Below are 21786 nucleotides of genomic sequence, written 5' to 3'. Positions count from 1 at the left end.
TATGAACTGAAAAATGCGAAACAGTATCAGAGATAAGTAAGATCTGGCCTATGGGCTGAGATATAGTGCAGTACTGTACTTTGGGGTAATTGCGCCAAATCCGGCGGTAATTGCGCCAACTAAAAAAGGTGCTCTTTATAGGTGTGATTGAAAAAAGAGCACTTTCGGCAAGTTGACGCAATTACTCCGGGTATCTGCCTGATCCTAGACTTAAGTTAATTTGTTTTTAATCAATGTAAGGGAAACCCGTTCTATACTAAGGCATTTTTTAATTTGTCAACTGCTAGAGTGCCCCGTTTTTAGGGAAGCTTATTTTCCTCCACATAAAAAAACGACCTTGTGTCACATATTGATCTCATGGGGAAATAATTAAATACCAATAGTATCGGAGAATTGATATTGAGAAATTGTATCTTCTTGCTTATGGTAAAACCGGTTGACATAGTATTTGAAGACCACCAAGTAATAATCAGTGGAGAAGACATCTCCCGGTAATGTGCTCCATAGATTGAAAGCCCTTGCAAAGTAGCTCTGTATATGGAAACCCAGCATGACTCTAAACATAAAACGAACAAAAAATATTTTTTAATTGCTGATATACAAAGCTTTCTTATCATCGTTTCTCACACGAACTACAGATCAAGAACGTTTGCTCAATATCGATCATCCCCAGGAGAGTACAAACTAACAAATAAGCGAGCCCGTCGTTTTTGTAATCTAAGCAGTTTTGTGCTGTATCATCGATCTCGTTTGATGATAAAATATGCATTCATAAAATCAATGATAATTCTGGAACTTATATTTACAGTTCTACGTCTGTAATGTGTCTCGCGAAAACGTTATAAGTTTTCAGGCATGTAGATATCTAAAAGTTTCTCTAGTCATGCAGACGAAATATGTTTATACGAGAGATTTACCCCTCCTTGGACAGACTGATTCAAAAAATTTCTGATCGTTTCTCATAGAAGTGACTGGATGAAATCATGCTAATATATATATATATATATATATATATATATATATATGTATATATATATTTATATACATATATGTATATACATATATATATCGATTTATATATACACACATATGCGTGTATTATTATTTTAAAAACAATTTTCTTATTAACTATAATTACTATACCTGCTACTTCAAATCATCTTGCTCTTGTGTTAATATTCAATGTTGTGTATAATTGTATTTGTGTGTGAGTATATATATATATATATATATATATATATATATATATATATATATATATATATATATATATATATTCCTGAAACTTTTGGCCCTGATAGAGGGGAGACTAAACTCGCTGTTATGGTTTCGAATGATCTGAAATAACAGCATGGTGTCTTGATTCCAAATATTTCTCATATATTATATATCCCATCTTTTGAAAATAGGGTATGATTATGAATAGCCCAGTACAACACAGTCTTTATATTCTGTGAAATTTACTTTATGCATGAAAACCAAAATGAGGAGATATAATGTATGAGAAATATTTGGAATCAAGTCTCCCTCTTAGTGTTATTTTAGATCATTTGAAACCATAGCAGAAAGTTTTAGTCTCTCTCCAGTAAAACCAGATTTTGGGGGAAATATCAGCTATTTTGTATTTTATATGCCACACTAGGAAAAATGACTATATTTGAAATATTGATAAAGATACAGAATATTTCCACCGACATTTCTTTTTTAATTATTACTAATATAGTTTGTCCAAAGTGCTGAAAACGAAACCAACAGTTAAAATGCCAGGAAACGAGTATTTTAATGCAATGAATAAATAATAGTTTCAGAAAGTGAGATATCGCTTGTCTATATTTATTTAACGTAAAAAAAACTTTATAGCCAAGTTGGCCATAAAGTGGGTGCTCATTTTACGTTGAATTAATAAAGAAAAGTGATCTCCACTTCTTTTAACAATAATGTGCGACCTTAAACAGCAAATTTCATATAGCCAACTACATAATTCAGGCGATGCGCTTTCTAACGAACCTTCAGTTATTTAATTCTGATCAATAGTCTCTGATATCGAATCTATACAATTGCACAAAAAGTGGTATATATTCGTAGCGAAATTGAATATTGCAATGCTCATATCATTGTTTCTTCGGTACAAAACTACGTGAAAATTTTCAGGATTTTAGAAGATTATAATACTATTCTATGGTTAAAAAGAGAAAAAAAAAGCAACAGGTGTCAAGAAAGTGGACGTCGAAGAAAATGAGTGTGTAAAATGAAGGCGACTAATGACTGGCTGAGGTCGGAGAGGAAATGTGTATACCGGGCAATATGGAGGAGGCCTAGGGACTTTTAAATGGCGCCGAAAGTAACGGTAATAAAAAACGCTTTGGTAAAAAAAAAGAAAAATAAATAATTTATTTCTATTAGTGTTCTGTTTGTCTATTTACGACGTAACGGAAAAGTTACACTGATACAATTGACAATACGAGGGGCATTCCTAATGTAATGTCTCCTATTTTTTTATTGCAGCCGAATGACTCAGTAAAGATTTCAAATTGCATTTTCTGATAATTGAACGTATGCCTTCATGGCAAAAAAGTATCATTTCTCTTTTGCAGATATTGACGATATGAGACTCTAAGAAATCTTTAAGATACCACGATGGTAACTTTATGAAATACCGAGCCGTATACGAAATTACGTCACAGAAAGGAAAAAGAAAACGATTATAAATAGGACAATTACATGAGAGACCTCACAGTGGTAACGAGAAATCAGGCGTGGTGGAAGAATGAGGAAATCACTGTCGTTGTTACAAAGGAAACGGTGAGTTCGAGTTATTCGTTGGCTTGGTTTCTTTGCGAGAAGTACTGCATACAACGTGTGGGTCACGTGTGACAACATGTGCAGAGAGTATGTAATGTTAGAAAGCAACCCCTGTTATGGACGTGCGTCAAAAATAGATATGCGTCATTGAATTTTTCCAGGCAGATCAACACTGACCGTTTACGAAGAAGATGCAGTTTATGCTAACAAAATTAAGAGATGGGTCGTCGATTCCAGAGTGATGACAGAAGTGATGATGACAAAGTGCACTGTGGAAGCTCATGCACATGTATCAAACCATTGCTAGAGGATGTGCATTAGGAATGATGTTTATAATGTACAGCGTGTGCCACTTAAAGTAGCCCGGTCTCTCTAATCCTTTGACAATCATTTTTTTTAGCTTAAGCGATCCACTTAAAAGTAGTCCACGCTCTCTACTCTTTCTCTTAACAACCAACTGACACCACAAGACAAAATGCAATTCTTTTCCCAACAAGATGGCGCTACATGCTACACGTCTCAAAGATCACTGACACGAGTTCATGACATGCTTACGGAAGAGAGAACAATGAGCATGTACAAAGGAGTCACTACTTATTAAGGCCAAGAGGCCACTCGAGGTTAATAAGTGTACAGTAGTCAATGGAACAGTGGCATAGTAATAGTTAGTAGTGGGAATTTGGTAAATTGGATTACTTAAGGGGATGTTTCATCAAGAACTTGTTTATGTTGGACTTGAAGACGACTATATTATAGTCAGCCGGAAAGCAGACAAATGGAAGGGAGGTCCACGGCTTTTTTCCTGAAATCTACCTTTAGGTTTAGGCACGGATAAATAGTGGGGAAATTATTGAGAGTGTTTTCAAATAGACAAGTGTTTTTCGTGAAAGTTTGGCGAGGGGGGACCATAGATTGGAGCTCAGACGAGCACGACATGAAAACAACGATAAAGCAGAGACAGGCTCGTAACGTCTTTTCTGTGATAAAGTAGTTGCAGGTAAGAGAAAAGGATATCCCCCACAAGGCTACGAAGTCTATTATGACTCTATCCAAGCAGAATAAGATTTTTCTAGCAGCTCCTGCCCAGATGTTTCAACAATCATTGGACGTACCTGGATCTTATATAGGAAGATAATTGCATCAGCAGTAAGATATCTACTGGATCGATAGGAGGATCCTACCATTTTGCTCAGCGGTCTTGGCAACAGATTTAATGTACATGTTCCATTTCAGATCAGGAGTTATAGTAAAGCCCAGGAGCTTATCAAAACACAGAGCTTTTTCAAGACGGGAGCCATTCATTTCAATTGATGCCGGATGAGGATCAGAGCATTGATGATGTAAAGACAAAAGCTTTTTAGGGTGTATTATTATTTTCTTCTGAGAACTTTAAAATAAAAAGTTTATGCAAATAATCCTCACACTCTAGATCAACTAAAGAAACACATTACCAACGCTATCAGAAGTAATCACCAGAGAAGATCTAAAGGCAGTATCTGCAAACGGTGTTAATTGTGCCCAGAAATCCACAGATGTCAACGGAGAGCACTTCCAGAATCTTTTAAAACATTACAGTGTTTTAAGCAATAAAAGAATGTTCCTCCTCTCTACTTCATTTTCTGAGCTAACTTTAAGTGATCCACCCTATAGAATAATAGACTTTGGAGCACAATATGTTGCTCTTTTAATAGTACTACTGTGGTCGTAGTAGTTTTAGTTAAGATATAGGATGAATTACTTTTGAAATGGCACTTTTATTAATTAATAAAAACGTTCAGCTATCGAAATTTTCAAATAATTTTGTTATAATGAATATCGTCCACATTCTGTGTAAACTTTCTCTTTATTCAGATAATAGTGTGAATTACTTCTTCCCTGCATATCTACAATTATGTACTAGTTTGTGATGATGAGTTCTTTTGCCGTTCACTATCCAAATTGATTTCTCATTTATACACGGGAAAACAATTTTGAAAGAAAAAAAAACGCGGAGACTTTTTAATACCTTTTCCTCATTTTATAGAGAACTCCCCTTAACATCCCGTAGGCTGCAAAGCATTTAAAAATGGAAGTCTACGTGTTTTTATTAAAAGCAAAATATCACGATGGAAACATTTCAAATTAAATTCGCCTGAGGCCTTTAATCTTGTAAAAATAGAAACACCGCAATCATTCTGCCTTCGCACGGTGCATTATCGAAAAACAGGCTTGTTGGAAGTGATTCAAAGTTCACCTAAGTAAATTATAGATTCCCAACAATCGAGAACAATACGTTGCCCAGTGACGTTTATTATACGACGCAACTTCCTATTCTATCTACTCTCAATCTTCTATATTAATAATGTTCATTACGCACAGCTAATCATGCGTACACAGTCTTTGGAAAACATACCACTTGATCAGCTCTAATCTCTTTGTACAAAGGTTAAGATCGAGACGACTACTTATCAAAACAAGACAGGTGAAGATGAAGTTAAAATTATGTATGTCATCACTGGTTTGCTCCACATTCTCATATTATTTAGCAGCAAAAACAAAGGCTATGGCAAAGATGGTTTCGCCTTTTTAACCCCCTTAAATATAATACAACAAGCGTGCAAAATAAAATCATTAAAACAAAAGCTTGGTTTTATTTTAAAGGAGAAAACGTTAAAATCTCTAATGAAAAGCGTTTATTTAAAGCTATTTTTAAATACTAGCGAATGCAAAGGAGAGGCTTCAACCGAGCCTAACATACGCTTTAATATGATATTTTGATTTGTTGAATTTCGTATATGTTTTATAGAGTCGTGATTTCAAAAGTATAAAAAAGTAAAAAGCCAAAATTCATACGGAAACTAACATTCAAAGCTGGTGCAGTTACCACTGTATCAACGTGACACGCCTACGAACTGATTAAAAATATAAAATAAACTAAGATTAATGTACAAAATGTCCAATTTGACCCCTTCTTTGGCGCCATAAAAACTATTTTAACTGGCTAAAAGAAATAAAAGAACGGTCAATTAAAATCCAATCATTTGAGGCCTGTTGCACCGCTCTCCGATTTTTAGTTTTGGAAGAGATAGAGTTTGAAAATATGAAGACAGACATACATATAGCCTTTTATATATTAGATGAATTTTTTGTAATTTAGTAATGAAATGCTCTTCATTCTTAAAAGTGCATAGATCACTCTTCGGTAGCGGATAATATTTGTACACACTGTAAACTTTGAATGACTTCGCCTGTGTCGATAGCACAGCATATCGAACCCCGAACCTTCTTCAGAATAATCAAGTTTCAATATCAGCTTACAGCACTTGCTTGTCTAACCACATTTAAGAACTTTGGTACGGTGTGCCCATCAATTTAGGTGTGGCGTACAGTGATAAAAAACACCAGCTGCCCACCGCTGACAAAAATACCGAATATAAATATCAGCTTTAAAACGTTGACTAACTTTTAGGTTTACAAGAAAGTGTTTGCAAATTTTTTAATTTGGATTGCAAATGATGTAGTTTCAAATAAGTTTCGTTATAATAACTGCACATTACATATCATTTTAACGAGCGTTTTTAAACAAGTATGTGTTTTTTTCCCACTCAGCTGCCGTGTACTTTTCCTGGGTTACATTGAAGTTAACAGAAAAGTTAATATCGGAGTTTTGCATGGTTAATAACTTATTTAGCTCCTAAGGGTTTTGTTAAATTAGTGTCACGTTTTTCCTTATGTGGACCATTATACGAGTGTCGTGCCATAGGTACTGTCCCTGACCCACTTCCCATAGCAGTAGAGCAACGAAACTTGGCACAGTTATTAGTCTTTCTCTACATAGGAACCACCCAGAGTTATGCCTTTCTTCCATCGTTTGATGCAGATCTGGTCCTCTAACTACGACGTGACTTCAGAAACCAAGTCTGCATCATCTGGGAAACGCTTTCCTTTCAAACACAACTTCATGGCTGGGAAGAGGTGAAAGTCAGAAGGTGAATGGTCAGGAGAGTAAGGAAGATGGGGAAGGATTTCATAACCACACGCCCGTGCTTCTGATCTGGCGACATGCGAGTTGTGGATCGGAGCGTACCTTTGCTGATCTTGCCCCGCCGCTTGATTTTGATAGCTTTCCTTAATTTCCTCAAAAGTGAAGCATACTAGGCTCCTGTAATTGTGGTACCCTTTGCCAGGAAATCTGTCATAACTACTCCGTCCTTGTCCCAGAAGACTGTGAGCATGACCTTGCCAGCGGAGAGCTGAACTCTTGTCTTCTTTGGAGGTGGTGAGTCCAATTGCTTCCACTGTATTGGCTGGGCTTTGCTCTCTGGATCATGGTGATGAACCCAGGTTTCATCCTGTGTAATTAGTCTTTTGAAAAACTTTGACTCATCTTCTTGGCACATCTCCAAATTCATCCTCGAGCACTTGATGTGCTCTCGCTTCTGGAATGGCGTGAGCAACCTGGGAATCCATCTGGCAGACGCTTTATGCATATGCAAATGGTCATGAATTATAGTTTCCACAGACCCTGTGTTAATCTTGACATCTTGGGCTATTTGGCGAATAATAATGCGCCGATCTTCCAAAATGGCAGCCTCAACTTGACGGACAAATTCCTCATCAATGGCAGAAAGGGGACACCAGGTCTGGGAGCTGTTTCTACAGACCATCATTTGAATTAAGGATGCCAGCGTTTTACAATGTGATATGATGGGGCATTATCACCATAAGTTTCTTTCATTTCATCAAAGGTCTCCTGTGGTGTACGTCCTTTCAAATACAAAACCTGGACATTCAACAAGCTCCATTTCACATCTGACTCAGTTCAAACACCTGTAAAACAGAAATCACAATTCGTTCAGAGCTGTGATTTGCCACATAACCCGTAGAGATATAAATCATTACACATGTAAAATTTCAACTAGATCAGACAACTGGAAGTCGGACAGGAGCATTACTTATTGCACGCCCTTCGTACACGCATTGTCGACCGTAGATAAAATCACTGGAACGCCGTTTGATTTTTAAAATAAGAAAAAGACAATCACCAAGAAAAACAGAGAGGCATGAGTTACTATTTGCAAGTGCAAAAATTAAGCTTAACACCTTATAAACAAACTTCAAAGTAATGAAAAGTACAGCACAGAAGAGAAAAGTAGTAAAATAAATTTGTCGTTTCAAATTCTAAAAGTTTTTCAAACGAATAACGGAATAATAAAGAAAGCATGCCGGTCATAAGCTGTAATATAATAATTCTAATAATTTTTTTTTTACTTATACACGATGTTATTGATTAAATTATGGACCGACGAAATGCTTAAGGTTTAAAAAAAATGCAAATCCTTAAGAGAAGATCTCTATATTTTGAGTAGCGTGCAAGCGACTCTATAAGTCATTCGGTCGGTCGGTCGGTCGGTCGGTCGATCTATCCGTAACACTTTTGTTCTAGGCCTTTTTGGTTAAGATCAAAGGTCTGTTCTTAATAGATACTTTTCTTAGCTTTTTAAGCTTTCCTTGGCCTTTTGGCCAAAATCAAAGTATAGTATCTTTTCCGCCAGATACTGCAAGCAAAGACAATATGTGGGGGCAAGCTCACATATTCCATTTCCCCTTCACTCCTCACAATAAAATCAGCCTTGTGCCTAATTTGCTCGGCGGGGGAGCACATAAATGCCAACTTCACATATAAGACCTTGCTCAATGTAGGGACAACCCTTCATACCAATTGTCACTATCCAGCTCCCATACTACCCGAGGAGTTGGTCCCCATTTCCCCTTCATTCCTCACGTTAAAAATCGGCCTTATGCCTTATTTGCTCGGTGGGGGAGTAAATAAATACCCTTTTCTTGGCCTTTTGGCCAAGATCAAAGTGTAGTATCTGTTCTTACTACACGCTGTACTGATTATGAGATACAGTGAGGTATCACTTTTCTGTATTAATGTAATGTAAAATGATCACCCACTTTACAACCAGTCAGTCTCAAAGCCATTCAAGTAATTCTCCAGCTCATTCAAGTTGTTCTTGAAGGATTTCAGTTATTTTTTAAGCATAAGGACGGCATGGAACTGTTTTGATTTCCACGACTATGTTTCTTTTTGAGAACTTTTGAGACAAACTTCGCGGAAATTTTACGTATGCTCAGTTCCTCGCGAATAAATGTGTGTAGTTTCCGCACAGACATCAAACTGTGCACTTATTGTCTCTATACACCCACGACAGTTTTTATCTATAAAATTATTTATTTGCGTAATGAACGTGTTCGAACTTCAATACTTCTACCACAGCTCTCATCATCCGTTGCTTTCCTTAAATCTCTTATATTACTCAAAATCTGATGCTAAATTCAGGCAAGATTGTCCTAAGCAGTCTAAAGTATTCGATACGTTTCTGCGGCATTTTTCCAAATTTAAAAATAGAATTCTATTGCACATGGTTCCTCTAAATTGTTCTCGTGTCCAGATTCAATTTTTGACATTCCCAGCTGTGAAATTTAGGGTGTATTCCAATTCATACTGGGGCTGTGAATTTGAACCTGAAAACATAAAAATTAGGCAGTCATTTCATAAGATTATAGCAATAACCTACTGAATTTTCAAGAGGCTACGACAATTTAAATTCCTGTACAAAAATGCCTGGAAACATATCGAAAGCACCTCGTAAAAATACAGACAATTACCACCTCGTATATATATATATATATATATATATATATATATATATATATATATATATATATATATATATATATGTGTGTGTGTGTGTGTGTGTGTGTGCTTGTGTGTGTGTAAATAAGATAAACGGAAATCTCTTAAGAGCTCTTTCAACAATCATCTAATACGTGATGACATTAATAGGATACCGGAAAATCGATAGCATAATTCCAAATGATATTATTGGCGCAATAAAAGAACATTGCTATTTGAATTTGAATTGCGAGGATTGATTAAAATAAGCAATTTTATTAAATACCCTTTTAAAAAGCGATTTAAATTTTAGTAATATTATTTCGAATTGTTCTATCGATTTTCGGCTGACGAGATGTTAGTTGAAAAAATTCTTGAGAGATATTTTCGCTTTTATTCAAACATTTTGCACATGAAAATCTGTATTTAAATGTTATCAGAAGTATAGCTTGCACTAGATTAATGAATTAAATAATATAACATAAATAGGAAATACAATTAAATTAATAAAACTCAATTAACTTCCCCGCAGCCTTTTTCCGTTCGTGTCTTAAAAAAAAATATAGCTCCGCTCTATGTTATTATTAGTCCTCGTGCGAAAGAGCAGGACACAAAATGTTTGAAAAAAAAGTGCAACAGAATGTACATTACATAAAATAAATCCAAGGTAATTTTTTGATTCAATTTAAATTAAATTTTTATACCTTACTCTGTAAAAGTTATAAAAGTGCACTTTGAAGATACATAAATTTCAAATTGAATCTTGTACCTTTTTTTCATGGAATCCACGTTATAGTTGTGATAATAGATGGTCAGATAACATTAAGATATCATCTATTCTTAACGATATATTTGAATTCCGTAAACTTGACCCTATTGAGATAGCGAATAATACTTGCAAGAAGAAAATCAAAATCAAAATTAAACGTCGTGCATTATTTAAAAATATCTTTTTCCCAAGGACGTTTATGACAAGATTAGGCGTTTTGCATCACCACGTATCGAATCTTTCAGACACGCAAGCAAAGTATTCCACTGAGACCCATATTATTTATGATAGGCTCTTCCAAACATTTTTTTACTCAGTGGTTTTTAGAAATCGTAAAACATGTGCTGAAATTGCAAACTACGTATTGAATACCTGGTCTTTATCGGTTTGTTTGATGTATACCTGGATAAGATTCGGGTTCGGCGACATCCGATACGTGTACATTTTATGTCATTATGCTAGTATACTATTAGTTGAGACTATATATATCTGTACAGACGTAATTTCTGGCGCTTGTCTGACCTATTCGTTTTTTAAAGAGAATATTTATAAATTTATATTGTGAGATAATCGCCTAACGATAGCAAAATAGACCGAGCATTCAGCAGCTGAAGTAAAAATCAACAAGATCGAAGCTAGGAAGTTATTCTCAATCCAACGGGGTATAACTTTAGACCATTCATATTTTACTTTTTATATGCATCATTAATCGGTTAAATCTCCCACTTACCATGGGTGAAAACCTACAATTGTTTATGGCTTCACCAAATCCTAAATACAGGTGCAGAAAGAAATATTTTTGTAAAAACCAGTTGTGATGACAGGTGTATGCCAAACGATTTTTTGACAAGAATGACCCCCAAGTTGAACTGTGTTCTGTTTCCGTGAGAATTTGTGAATTTCAAAGCCAACGTAAATGCACCTGCTAAATTGGAATTGACCATTTTTTTAGGATCAGAGATAAGAGATGGAATTTTCTCATAAGTGGAATTTCGCCTCGAAACGCTCCACTTACCTTAGCTTAAAGGACGCGACACGACAGAAGGTCAGCAGAACAGTGCAGAAGAGAGAATAGAACAAGTCGAGAGCAAGAAGACGCTTACTAAAATACGAGCAAGAGAATTGAAGCGTTTATATGGGACCCACGTGTAAAGATACACAGCACATCAGTTATTCCGGCGGAATAACAAGCGAACATAACTGCAAGTAAATATAGTCTTACTCTGTTTTTTTACTCTCCTCATCCTACCTAATAGCGATAGTGGCGACTGCTACGAATGAACGATCGTTAGCACGGTGACCCCTCCAAAGAAAAAGACAAAGAATGTATGAATTATTATGTTTTATAACAAAATATTGTTTTAAAAAGATAATGTATTCATGTAAGTTCCTTTAAAGTATCCTACACTATATTTGATTTAAATACATTAATCGCTTGTCATGGCGTTATTATTTTAAGTTTTTAAATGTTTAAAAGAAAAACATGGTTTTATATCGACAAGCCCGAAATAACCAACCCAACGAAGATTAATCCACTCTTTTGAACAGTAGAGGCGCCGCCAAGACAAGAGAAGCGTGCTAGGGGACACGAGTCGATGACAAGATTTCACTCGGAATTGCCTGGGTTGTAAACTTTGAGTCGTATTAGGAGTCGACGACCTGTGAAGGTTTGCCAAGATTATTATAACAGTCTCGGTTCGACCGTTAACAGCTTTTTTTTTTTTTTTAAAGGTGGTCACCACTTATCAAGGCCCGGATAACCGTTATTGCGTGTACAGTACGTTAATGCTGAGATTTGATAAAGTGTCTACTTAAGGGCGCAGTTCATCAGGAATTTGTTTATGTTGGACTTGAAGACATCCAAATTGTAGTCAGGTGGGAAGCAGGCAGGCGGAACAGAGTTCCACAGGCGTGCACTTCTAAGAAAGAAGCTTTTTTCATGGAATCTACGATTTGATTTTTGACCCATATAAAGAGTGGGGAACATTTTTGACAGTGGATTCATCTAAACGGGCGTTTTTCGTGAAAGACAGCGAGGGGGAACCAGGGATTGGAGCTCAGACAAGCACCTGCCATGGAAGTAACGATAAAACAAAGACGGGCTCGCAACGTCTCACCTTAACGGGAAAGATCTTGGCTTAGGGTAGCTTTATAATACTCATGTCAACTAAATGTGTCGAGTTTAGATTCGATGATATAATGTACAGTCAGGTCGACGACGTTTGAATAATGAGTGCAGTTTCCCTGACCTTAGCTTCAATCTTCATCGGTTATTGCGAATTCGATTGTTTTGCTTCTGGAACAGCAGCGACTACGCATGTTAGATATGTTGACGACGCTTTTGCCATGTTTGCATCGCAAATTGAAGCGACAGTATTGCTTAATAGGATGAATTCTCTTCATGGAGCCCAGAATTCTCTATGGAAAATGAGAAGGATAACTTTCGTCCTTTTTTGACCTTCTTCTTGAACGTTGAAGGCGTTGATTTTTCACTACCATTTTCATCTAGAAGATTTGACTCCGAACGATATAAGATCAAAGAAAGATTCCTTAATGATCCTTATCGAGAAGAATTTATTAGTGATGGATTATACAGTAAAGTTGAAGCTTTCAAATCATTTAAAATGTACCGTTTATTAAAAATTACCACAGATAGAGAGCAATTGTGTACAATGGAATACAAAAATAGTTAGAAGTATTCTTAATTGCTTCTACTTTGTTGCCTTGCATTTGGTAATGCTACAAGACCTGCGTTTCTTACTTTTCACAAGAACAGTGTGACGCACAACTATTACAGTAATATCGTTTTTCAATTAAATTGCCGGTTATGTATGGCGGACTTACTTGCATTTGAAGACTCATAACAACCAGCGCATTCCAGCTAACATTAGACTGAAAAGTGTAAGATCCATAAATCTTTCTTCCTCTGCAACTTTGGTCAGCATTTAGTTGAGTATCAATGTTGTGCCACTTAGTAAAAAAAAGAATGGTTTTATGTACTACGTAAGGCGAATTCCAAAAACCATTAAAAGAATTTTCGAATACGTCTCTATCGCTATTTGAAGACCTTCTTTGTACCGATATAAGTTAATAAAAGCGTTAAATATCGTTGGGGAATTTTGACCTGCTGCCTCTTGTTTTTTTTTTATTTCTCACGCAGTGCCATTTTAATTACCTTTTACAAAACAATTTTACAAAATCATTTATTTTAATCGATTTTGACATTTCAAATTCCCCAGTCTCCTTTATTTTGATCAATATTTTTTTTACACAGTGATCACCACTTATCAAGGCCCGGAAGCCACTCAAGGATAAGGGTTATTGCAAGTACATTATATTAGTGTGGAGATTTAATGAAGTGTTTACTTAAGGGGGCGGTTCATTAGGAATTTGTTAACGTTTGGCTATATATATTTCATAAAGTATGCTATCGATTTTCTCTTGAAATATTAGTCAAAATAGCGCTTGAAAGATTTTAGCTTTGTTCAAATATATATATAATTTTTTTACATATCAACATTAATATATATATATATATATATATATATATATATATATATATATATATATATAAGGTGTTTTTAATATGTTTCCAAACATTTTTGTACAGCAATTTAAAATAGTTTGTAGATACTTGTAATTTGAGTTTCATTGTTATACCAGATAATAGATGATTGACCAATTTTTTGGATTCCAGGTTTAAATGAACAGATACAGAAGGAATTATAATACGCCCTTTCTAATATCTGATTGTCACAGCAGGTTAATTTAAAAAAATCAAACCCAGACGTGAAGACACTTTAGAAGAATAATATGCAATAAAGTTATGTTTTGAAAATGCCACAGACACTATAGAACGCTCAGACTGCTTTTGGACAATTTTTCATGAATCGAGCATTATATTTTGAACGGCGCATGAGATTCAAGAAATGCAGTTAGTTTGTGAGTGATTATGTGAGGCGTTGGATTGTTTAAGGAAGTAAGAACACTGAAGCTGATTGGCCAAATAAAGAATTTCAGTGATCAGGACCATTGTGTGTCTATATGGACAATAAGCGCAGAGTTCAATGTCAGCGTGGGAACTATGCACACATTTATTCGCGAGGAACTGAAGATTCGGAAGATTTGCGTGAATTTTGTCCCAATGATAGCTCTATATCTGTCACAGACTATTTGATCAAAGTTGGTATCAAGACAGTTCCTTTCCCCCCTCATTCTCCAAACCTTGCTCTGTGTGACTTTTTGTTATTCTCTAAGATAAAAGAAAACCCTGAAGATTGTTGTTATGCTACAATTGAGGAGATGAAAGAGGGTGTCACGAGGATCTTTGACTCGGCCACATAGCCGGAGTTTTATGGAGCTTTCCAGATTTCTTGGAACTGTACAAGTGCCATTTCAGCCGAAAGAGATTACTTCAAAGATGATTATAGCTTTATGTTTGTACTATCAATAAAATGCCCATACAAAAAAGTCGTGAGACACCTCGTACCGTTTGGTGTGAGAATATTCAGATCGGGAATGTAAATAGTACTTGGAAGGTTTAGTTTCGAATTCTGCGAGGAAATTGAGAGAGGCAATGCGCATAATTATAGATGAGATAATTATAAATTTCGTGACTTTTATAAATTTTCAAAATTTAAAAGTTTGTAATTACGTTTATATATGGAAGGTGTAATTTTACTCAGTATTCCCTCGCTGATCAGGATGTGATTGACATTTGAATATTAATATTGATTCTAGGATTTATACTACCATTTTGAATTATGAATTTTCTATATCAACACACAGACATACACATTAATATATTTGTATCTACAGAAATATTATGTATCTATTTTCAGTATTTACTTACACATAGCTCTACTCATGTATAGAGCTATGTAATAAAGTTTGAAAATATGTCTATCGATTGAGCTACAGAAAATTTTCGGCGCCTTTCTTCTTCGCGAGGATGTAAGGCCAAAGATTCTGTGTAGCTTAATTGCCATATGTATGCATTTCGAACTTACTATATATATATATATATATATATATATATATATATATATATATATATATATATATATATATATTAGCAGGTCCCCCGATGGTACCCTGTCGTAAAATATGCATGAACTTTAATTCATGCGCATTTCTTATTTTTACCAAGTCAATTATTTATTGATTATTAATTCAATGTATACTATATATATACTTCCAGAAGTTATAAAAATACGACCTTGGCACCATTCGCTAGAACCTAAACCCAAATGTTAAACGCTCCAACCATCGCCGTTATTTATCACTCTAGCGCCTTTAAACTATGAGTGTTTTATTTTTCTCATGTGTAAAAGTAACATGGTTTGTTTTCGATATATATATATATATATATATATATATATATATATATATATAATTGCTGTTGTTGTTGCTGGCTAAGCAAACATGAACACGGATATGGTCAGAAAAGTAAATTATATAAAAAAATATATATAAACGGTCGTAGTACGTACCTTCATGATAGTGTACTACGAAGCACATGACCCACAAGGAGAATCCTACCTCTCAGCCTCTGCATACACTTCAATAAATTGCATCTCATGTGTACGATAAGGCCCTACGACAACGATTTCTCAAGCCTTTTAGTTAAAAAAAAACAAAAACTTTTGCACTTTGCGTTGACCGATGTCGGTGTATTTTCATTTCTCGCCGCCGTCGCTGTTTAGGTTAGAGTTAGGGTTAGACCGAATGTTTGAAAAATAGCATCGATCGAATTTACCTTGCGTGTAATGCGTATCTGGTGTCATTTGAGTGACGTTTAATTTAGTTTTGCTGGCGTTTATGATTATGTCCTTTACCTTGTATGCTACACTTAGTATTGCAAATCCTTTACGATTTTATTTAAAGGTTTGCGTATCGTTAATTAATATCTGAATGACATCTTAATTCCGTTGCACAAGTTCAGTTAATTTGGTATTTCTATGTTTATGCACAGATCTTGATATGTTAGAAGTTGGTAAAGTTGAACCGTATTCATATTTTTGAATTCTATTTCCGACTCGTGTGATTATAAGATTTTGCATTTTTCCTGAAGATCTTAACCAATTTTCGTTTGCGTTTAAAGAAAATTTTTTTATACATTTTGTGATGCATTTATTTCCAACTCACTTTTTAATTGTTGTTTCGTATTCCTTGACGTATTTTTGAATTATACGACTTTTTACTGTCTTCTATTATTTACTGTAACAATTATTTTCATACGTCTTTGCTTGCTCTTTCATGAAGGTCTCGATTTCGAATGCAATTTCGTACGATTTTGTTTCTTTGACTTTCGCAAGCTTTTCGCAAAATTTTCTGATTTAGAGTTAAATTAAGGTCGCTTTCGAGTTTCGTTAACTTTCCGGCAAATCTCCGCATTTTCCCCGATACTATCCTTTGAGCAAAAATGAGACATTTAAAATCATTCGCAGATAATTTTGCTTGTCTTAAATCGTTACAGAATCGACGCTAACGTTAAGTAATTATCGTCGTCCTGCATAGCAAAAATTAAAACATCGCCATTTTTTATGAAACAGAGATGTTTTCGGACTGAAAAATTCTGAAAGTTACCTAACGGTTTTCATAAAATCTATACTCACAATTTTTTTAGTTAGAAGGAAGCTTATGTGTTCAGTAAGTCATACCTTTCGTAAATGCCGACGAACTTTTCGCATCAGGCTAATCCTCGCAATCGACGTTTAAAAGGTCTTCCTACCTCGTAAAGAATGCGTCTAACGTTTGGTCTTGATACAGGACATAGGTAAATAGCCTCGTGTTGTTCTCGATCGTGTTTTCCGAAAACTCTGGATGACTGTCCCTGTTAGAGTTATTGGTTAAGCTTTTGAAAATGGAATTCAGGATTCTTTTGTATTTTCCCCTTTGTGAATTCGAATTATTTGTCGCCAATTTCTTGCGGTCCAAAAAGGTCACTAAGGAGACGCAGACACAAATTTGGTTAGAAAAATAGATTATATTGAAACAAAACAGAATATACAAATAGCAACAGTCGTAGCATGTACCGCTAAGATGGCGTACTAACAAGGGCACAGACCAGTATTTTCCATTTTCCCACCGCGAAAGAATAAAGCCGAAGGTGAGAATTGGGCAAGCATGCAAAGAAAAAAAGCATTCTGGCCCTGCACCAAAAGTTTGAATATATCCGTTAACATTCTGAGCTGAGGGCGCCTCAGACAACAAGAGATAAAATTCAAACCGAAAGCCGAGAGAGAAGGCCTGGACGGATAAACTACTAAATCTATACAGAATATTTTGCATCAGTTCGACAGCAAAAAGGCAACAGGAATGTTTCTCTCGGACTAATTGTCTAGATCATAACATCAAGCAACATTAACTACGTAGTTTACAGACCAAACCAAGAGTCTGCTTATACAGTTCAGAAGACTTCATCTCTGGCGCATAAGTAAGTCCCCACAACAGACATACATACACGTGCGCATATATATATATATATATATATATATATATATATATATATATATATATATATATATATATATATATAAGTGAACTAAGTTATGCTATTTGTTAAAGGTTAATTTTGTTTTAGACAACTGATTGAAACGTATTAAAGCTGCTTTTTAAAAGAAATGTTCACATGTGTATAATTAAAACTGGCATAAGAGAACAAAATAATTTAGAAATATTTACGGATTTCTCGGAATGTTTTTCCATGTAATTCTCATTACACCAATTTCAATTTTTTTTTTCAATTTAAATAATCTTACAAGGTAATATTAAATAAATGTTACCCAATAGAACTGTTAATAAAATTTACATTTTTTTCTACAATCCAACTATGCCTGACTGTTTTGGTAAAGTTTGGTCAGGAATGAACAAAATTGCGTTCAGTTATATGCGGTGATACTTTAGTGATTGTCTATTAAGAAGGTTTAATTCAGAATAGATATAACGTCGCAAATTTTAACCATTCATAATTTTATATATGGGGTGGAACGAAAAAATTTTTGCCCTAAAAACATAACACTACAGCTTTATTTTAACACTTTTATTAAAACATAAACTCCAGTAAGTTGATAATGTTGTAGAGCTAATACCTATGCTATGTAGCCGCCCTCAGCCTCAATATAGGTCCGGAACTGGGAGCATACGTCGGAAGCTCGGCGGATTGCAACGAAGAGGCTTGCTTTGGTATTGTGGGAAGTCATGTTCGTGATGTTTTCGACGTATGACCAAATGAAATAGTCCAGTTGGTTCAGGTCGGGGGAAAAGGGCGGTCAAATGAGCGAAGGGTACAAAATCGTATCACTCCTACTGAAGCCAAGCCTGCGTGTCTTTAGACCTGTGTGCTGGGTCCGATTTCTACACTCCTGCTCGCAGCCACCTGATTGCACCAAGTGATTGCCACACTCTTCAGCACATTAAGGTACATTTAGTGTTGACATTCAAGGCTACTTCTAAAATGTTAGATAGTATAGTGTGCCCCTTACTTGAAACCCCACCAAAGATCATACCCGTTGTCGGAAACTTCATTGAGCTCTGCCCTCAAGTGTTGAAATGTCGTGATTTTAATTCTGAGGGTGTTGGAAATGGTATTGTTGTCCTAACTTTGATCGGTAGTACAGCAGCATGTCTCCGTTCGTTGAACATTGTGTCACTTTCAGACATGATAAACGGCTCCCATCGCTCTTGGGATTTGTACACAACTGGCCAACTAATATATTATCTGAAACAAAAAGCTGAAAACAGGTTTTTATCAAACGGAAATGGAATCATGTTATTTTTATCGCTACAATTTTATCATTCAACTTTGTGTAAGAGTTGTATCGGAAATAATGTTTATCAAAACAATAACCAGGCTACATTCTCCTGATCTTGTACCCTTTGACATTCAGTTCCTTCACATCATGAAGTGTTATTATTATTATGTTTTAAAAATGCTTCACGGATAATGCAGCCTAAACGTCTGAAGTCACGTCTTGGTTGCAGGACCAACCTAACATGTTGGACCAAAACGTTCCCAGCAGTGCTGTAAACAATGTGATTACTGCATGAATGCGAAAACAAAATTCGTTTATGAAATAATCGATAACAAGCACACTAGTAGAAAAAAAACTTAAAAATAAAAATAAACGCAAAAACAATATTCAAATTTGACCAATATATTTCGGCCAATCGTTTTACCAGACTCCTATGGTAAAATATATTGGTCCAGTTTTACTAATGTGCGTCTGGCCTTTCTTGCCTATCCACACATTTTTTATGCTGTCAGAATTTGTTGCTTTTATATTTACACACACACACACACACACACACACACACACACACACACACACACATATATATATATATATATATATATATATATATATATATATATATATATACAGGGTAGCCGAAAAGTCCCAGGACACTCTATTTTTAATATTTTAATGCTGTTAAATATGATTGATTTTAATATTCTAATGTTGTTAAAACAATTTATTTCATTTATTTTTTTTCAGGTTATGACTGACATCAGTGTATTTACTGTTGAGGAGCGCTTAATTGCTGCTGTTTTATTAAAAAATACATGTATAGTGTCCTGGGACTTTTCGGCCACCCTGTATAATTGTAGGTTTTATATTTAAATTTCGTTCAGAAATTATAATTTTCCAAACAAAAATTTGTTGTTTGAACAAGCAATACACCATTTAAATTACTTTCTTAATCAATGGATTCGATGGCGGAAAGTCATTAGCAAAATATTTGTTTTGAGTTGATAGTTTTGCTATTTAGCACATACAACACGATTGATTATTCTGTGATCTAATTCATCTAGTTGTTCAGATATATATATATATATATATATATATATATATATATATATTAGTCATCCACATACAGTACGTTTTCGCTGTATCACAGCTCATCAGTGGGAGTAGATCGAGTTAATAATCGACAGTTCTAACTTGTGGCCCATGGGATCGGTGTACGGGAACGATCTCCTCAAAAATCTGTTTAAATAAACACTCGTCTATCGCTTTTACAGAGCTCGAGCTACTTGCTTAATTACAAACAAACAACGAGCCTCGCGATAATGCTAATTAACAGCGGGTTAGAATCATTCACTTGCTCTACCCAAGGAGGGGGGGGCTTGAAATTTTGTCATCCGTATATAGTCTTGTTTCGTGTATCACAACTCATTAGTTTGGCTAAACCATTTTCCAAGGCAGAAATCTAACTTACGACCATCAGATTTATAATAAACAGTTCTTACCTCTAGCCCATCGGTACGGTGGTTGAAAACTATCTCTTCAAATATCTATTTAAATAGACACCACCTACCGCTTTTACAGTGCTCGGACTGCTTGTTTATTTACAAAAAAAAAAAAAGAAAAAACAACAAACAATATATATATATATATATATGCGTCATATCTTAAGTTGAGCATATTGATGAATTATCGAGAAGTGTAATAATAAAATGCCGCTACCGTTAAAAGCTATGCTCTTTGTATGAACAAATAAACCGTACGGGTGCTGACAATGTCTAAACCTTGTAATTTCGCATATCATTTTAGCAGTTGGCAAATAGCATAACAGTGAAAAGCGCTTACTGTGCCCTAGACTTTCGAGTTTATCTCCTGTCTTTAGGGAGTAGCTTGTCTAGCCACACGAATGAGCTTTGATACAGCACCGTCGTACTGTGTGTGGATTATATATATATATATATATATATATATATATATATATATATATATATATATATACTAGCGGGGGGTTCCCGGCGTTGCCCTGGTTTTTAGAGGCGTGGTGTGGTTGGGGGTGGTAAAATGAAAACAAAGTCATGACCCTGTTTAAATATGATAAAACAAACAATGTTAGAACTATTTGAAAAAATGAATGTTTTTTTTTTCTCGAATTCTGAATGAATTTATTTGGTTTAATTTTAATTTAAGTGTAATGCAAGTGAATTCACGATATCGTTGCGTTGTAATCTTTGTGTAAAAATAAATGTTGAGATGAAAGCACTAATAAATAAAGGTCATAGTTGGATTTCACGGTTAGAGTCGTTAAAACTGGAAGTAAAATCCGGTTAGTCTCGCAGATTGCGTCTTACACTAACGAAAAAAATAAGCAAAAAGAAAACAATAATAGTAATCGCGTTTTCGCGTTTTTTTAACATTTTTTTTTTATTTTTTTAATTTCTATTTTATTGTTATGGAAAAAACAGAAAGCATAAATCAGGGAAAAAACATAAAAAAAAAACAGCAAATCGGTGTGTTTCATCGTATTGTTCCTTGTGAACGTATCCGCTGCGGTGTAAATGGGGAGAGGGGAAAGGAGGAATCTAATAGAGAGAAGAGATGTTGCAACTTCCATTGAATCTAAGCCATTTTGGCAGTGGACTCTCACCGGAAAAATATAGGAATGTACCATTGTCGAGGAACTGTAGAGATAATAGGCCTATAGCAAATCTAAGATAATGTGCTACAGTTTGTACGCATTGCATTTGCATCTATTCTCATGATTTTTAATCCTATTAAGATCAAAGTTAGGGGGGAAATGAGTTCAT

General features: G+C 35.1%; 1 protein-coding gene and 1 pseudogene across 1 annotated transcript in view; one reads left to right on the top strand and one right to left on the bottom strand.

Moving 5' to 3' along the window:
• Positions 1-21786, bottom strand: part of LOC145246459 (growth hormone secretagogue receptor type 1-like) — a 601437-nt gene that overhangs the window by 138972 nt on the left and 440679 nt on the right. The window lies entirely within an intron of this gene.
• On the top strand, positions 8617-8743 carry LOC145246945 (U2 spliceosomal RNA; annotated as a pseudogene).

Source organism: Euprymna scolopes, chromosome 24 (genome assembly GCF_053919585.1).
Source record: "Euprymna scolopes isolate OS-2025 chromosome 24, ASM5391958v1, whole genome shotgun sequence".
Lineage (NCBI taxonomy): Eukaryota > Metazoa > Mollusca > Cephalopoda > Sepiida > Sepiolidae > Euprymna > Euprymna scolopes.
This window is presented reverse-complemented; position numbering and strand designations above follow the sequence as displayed.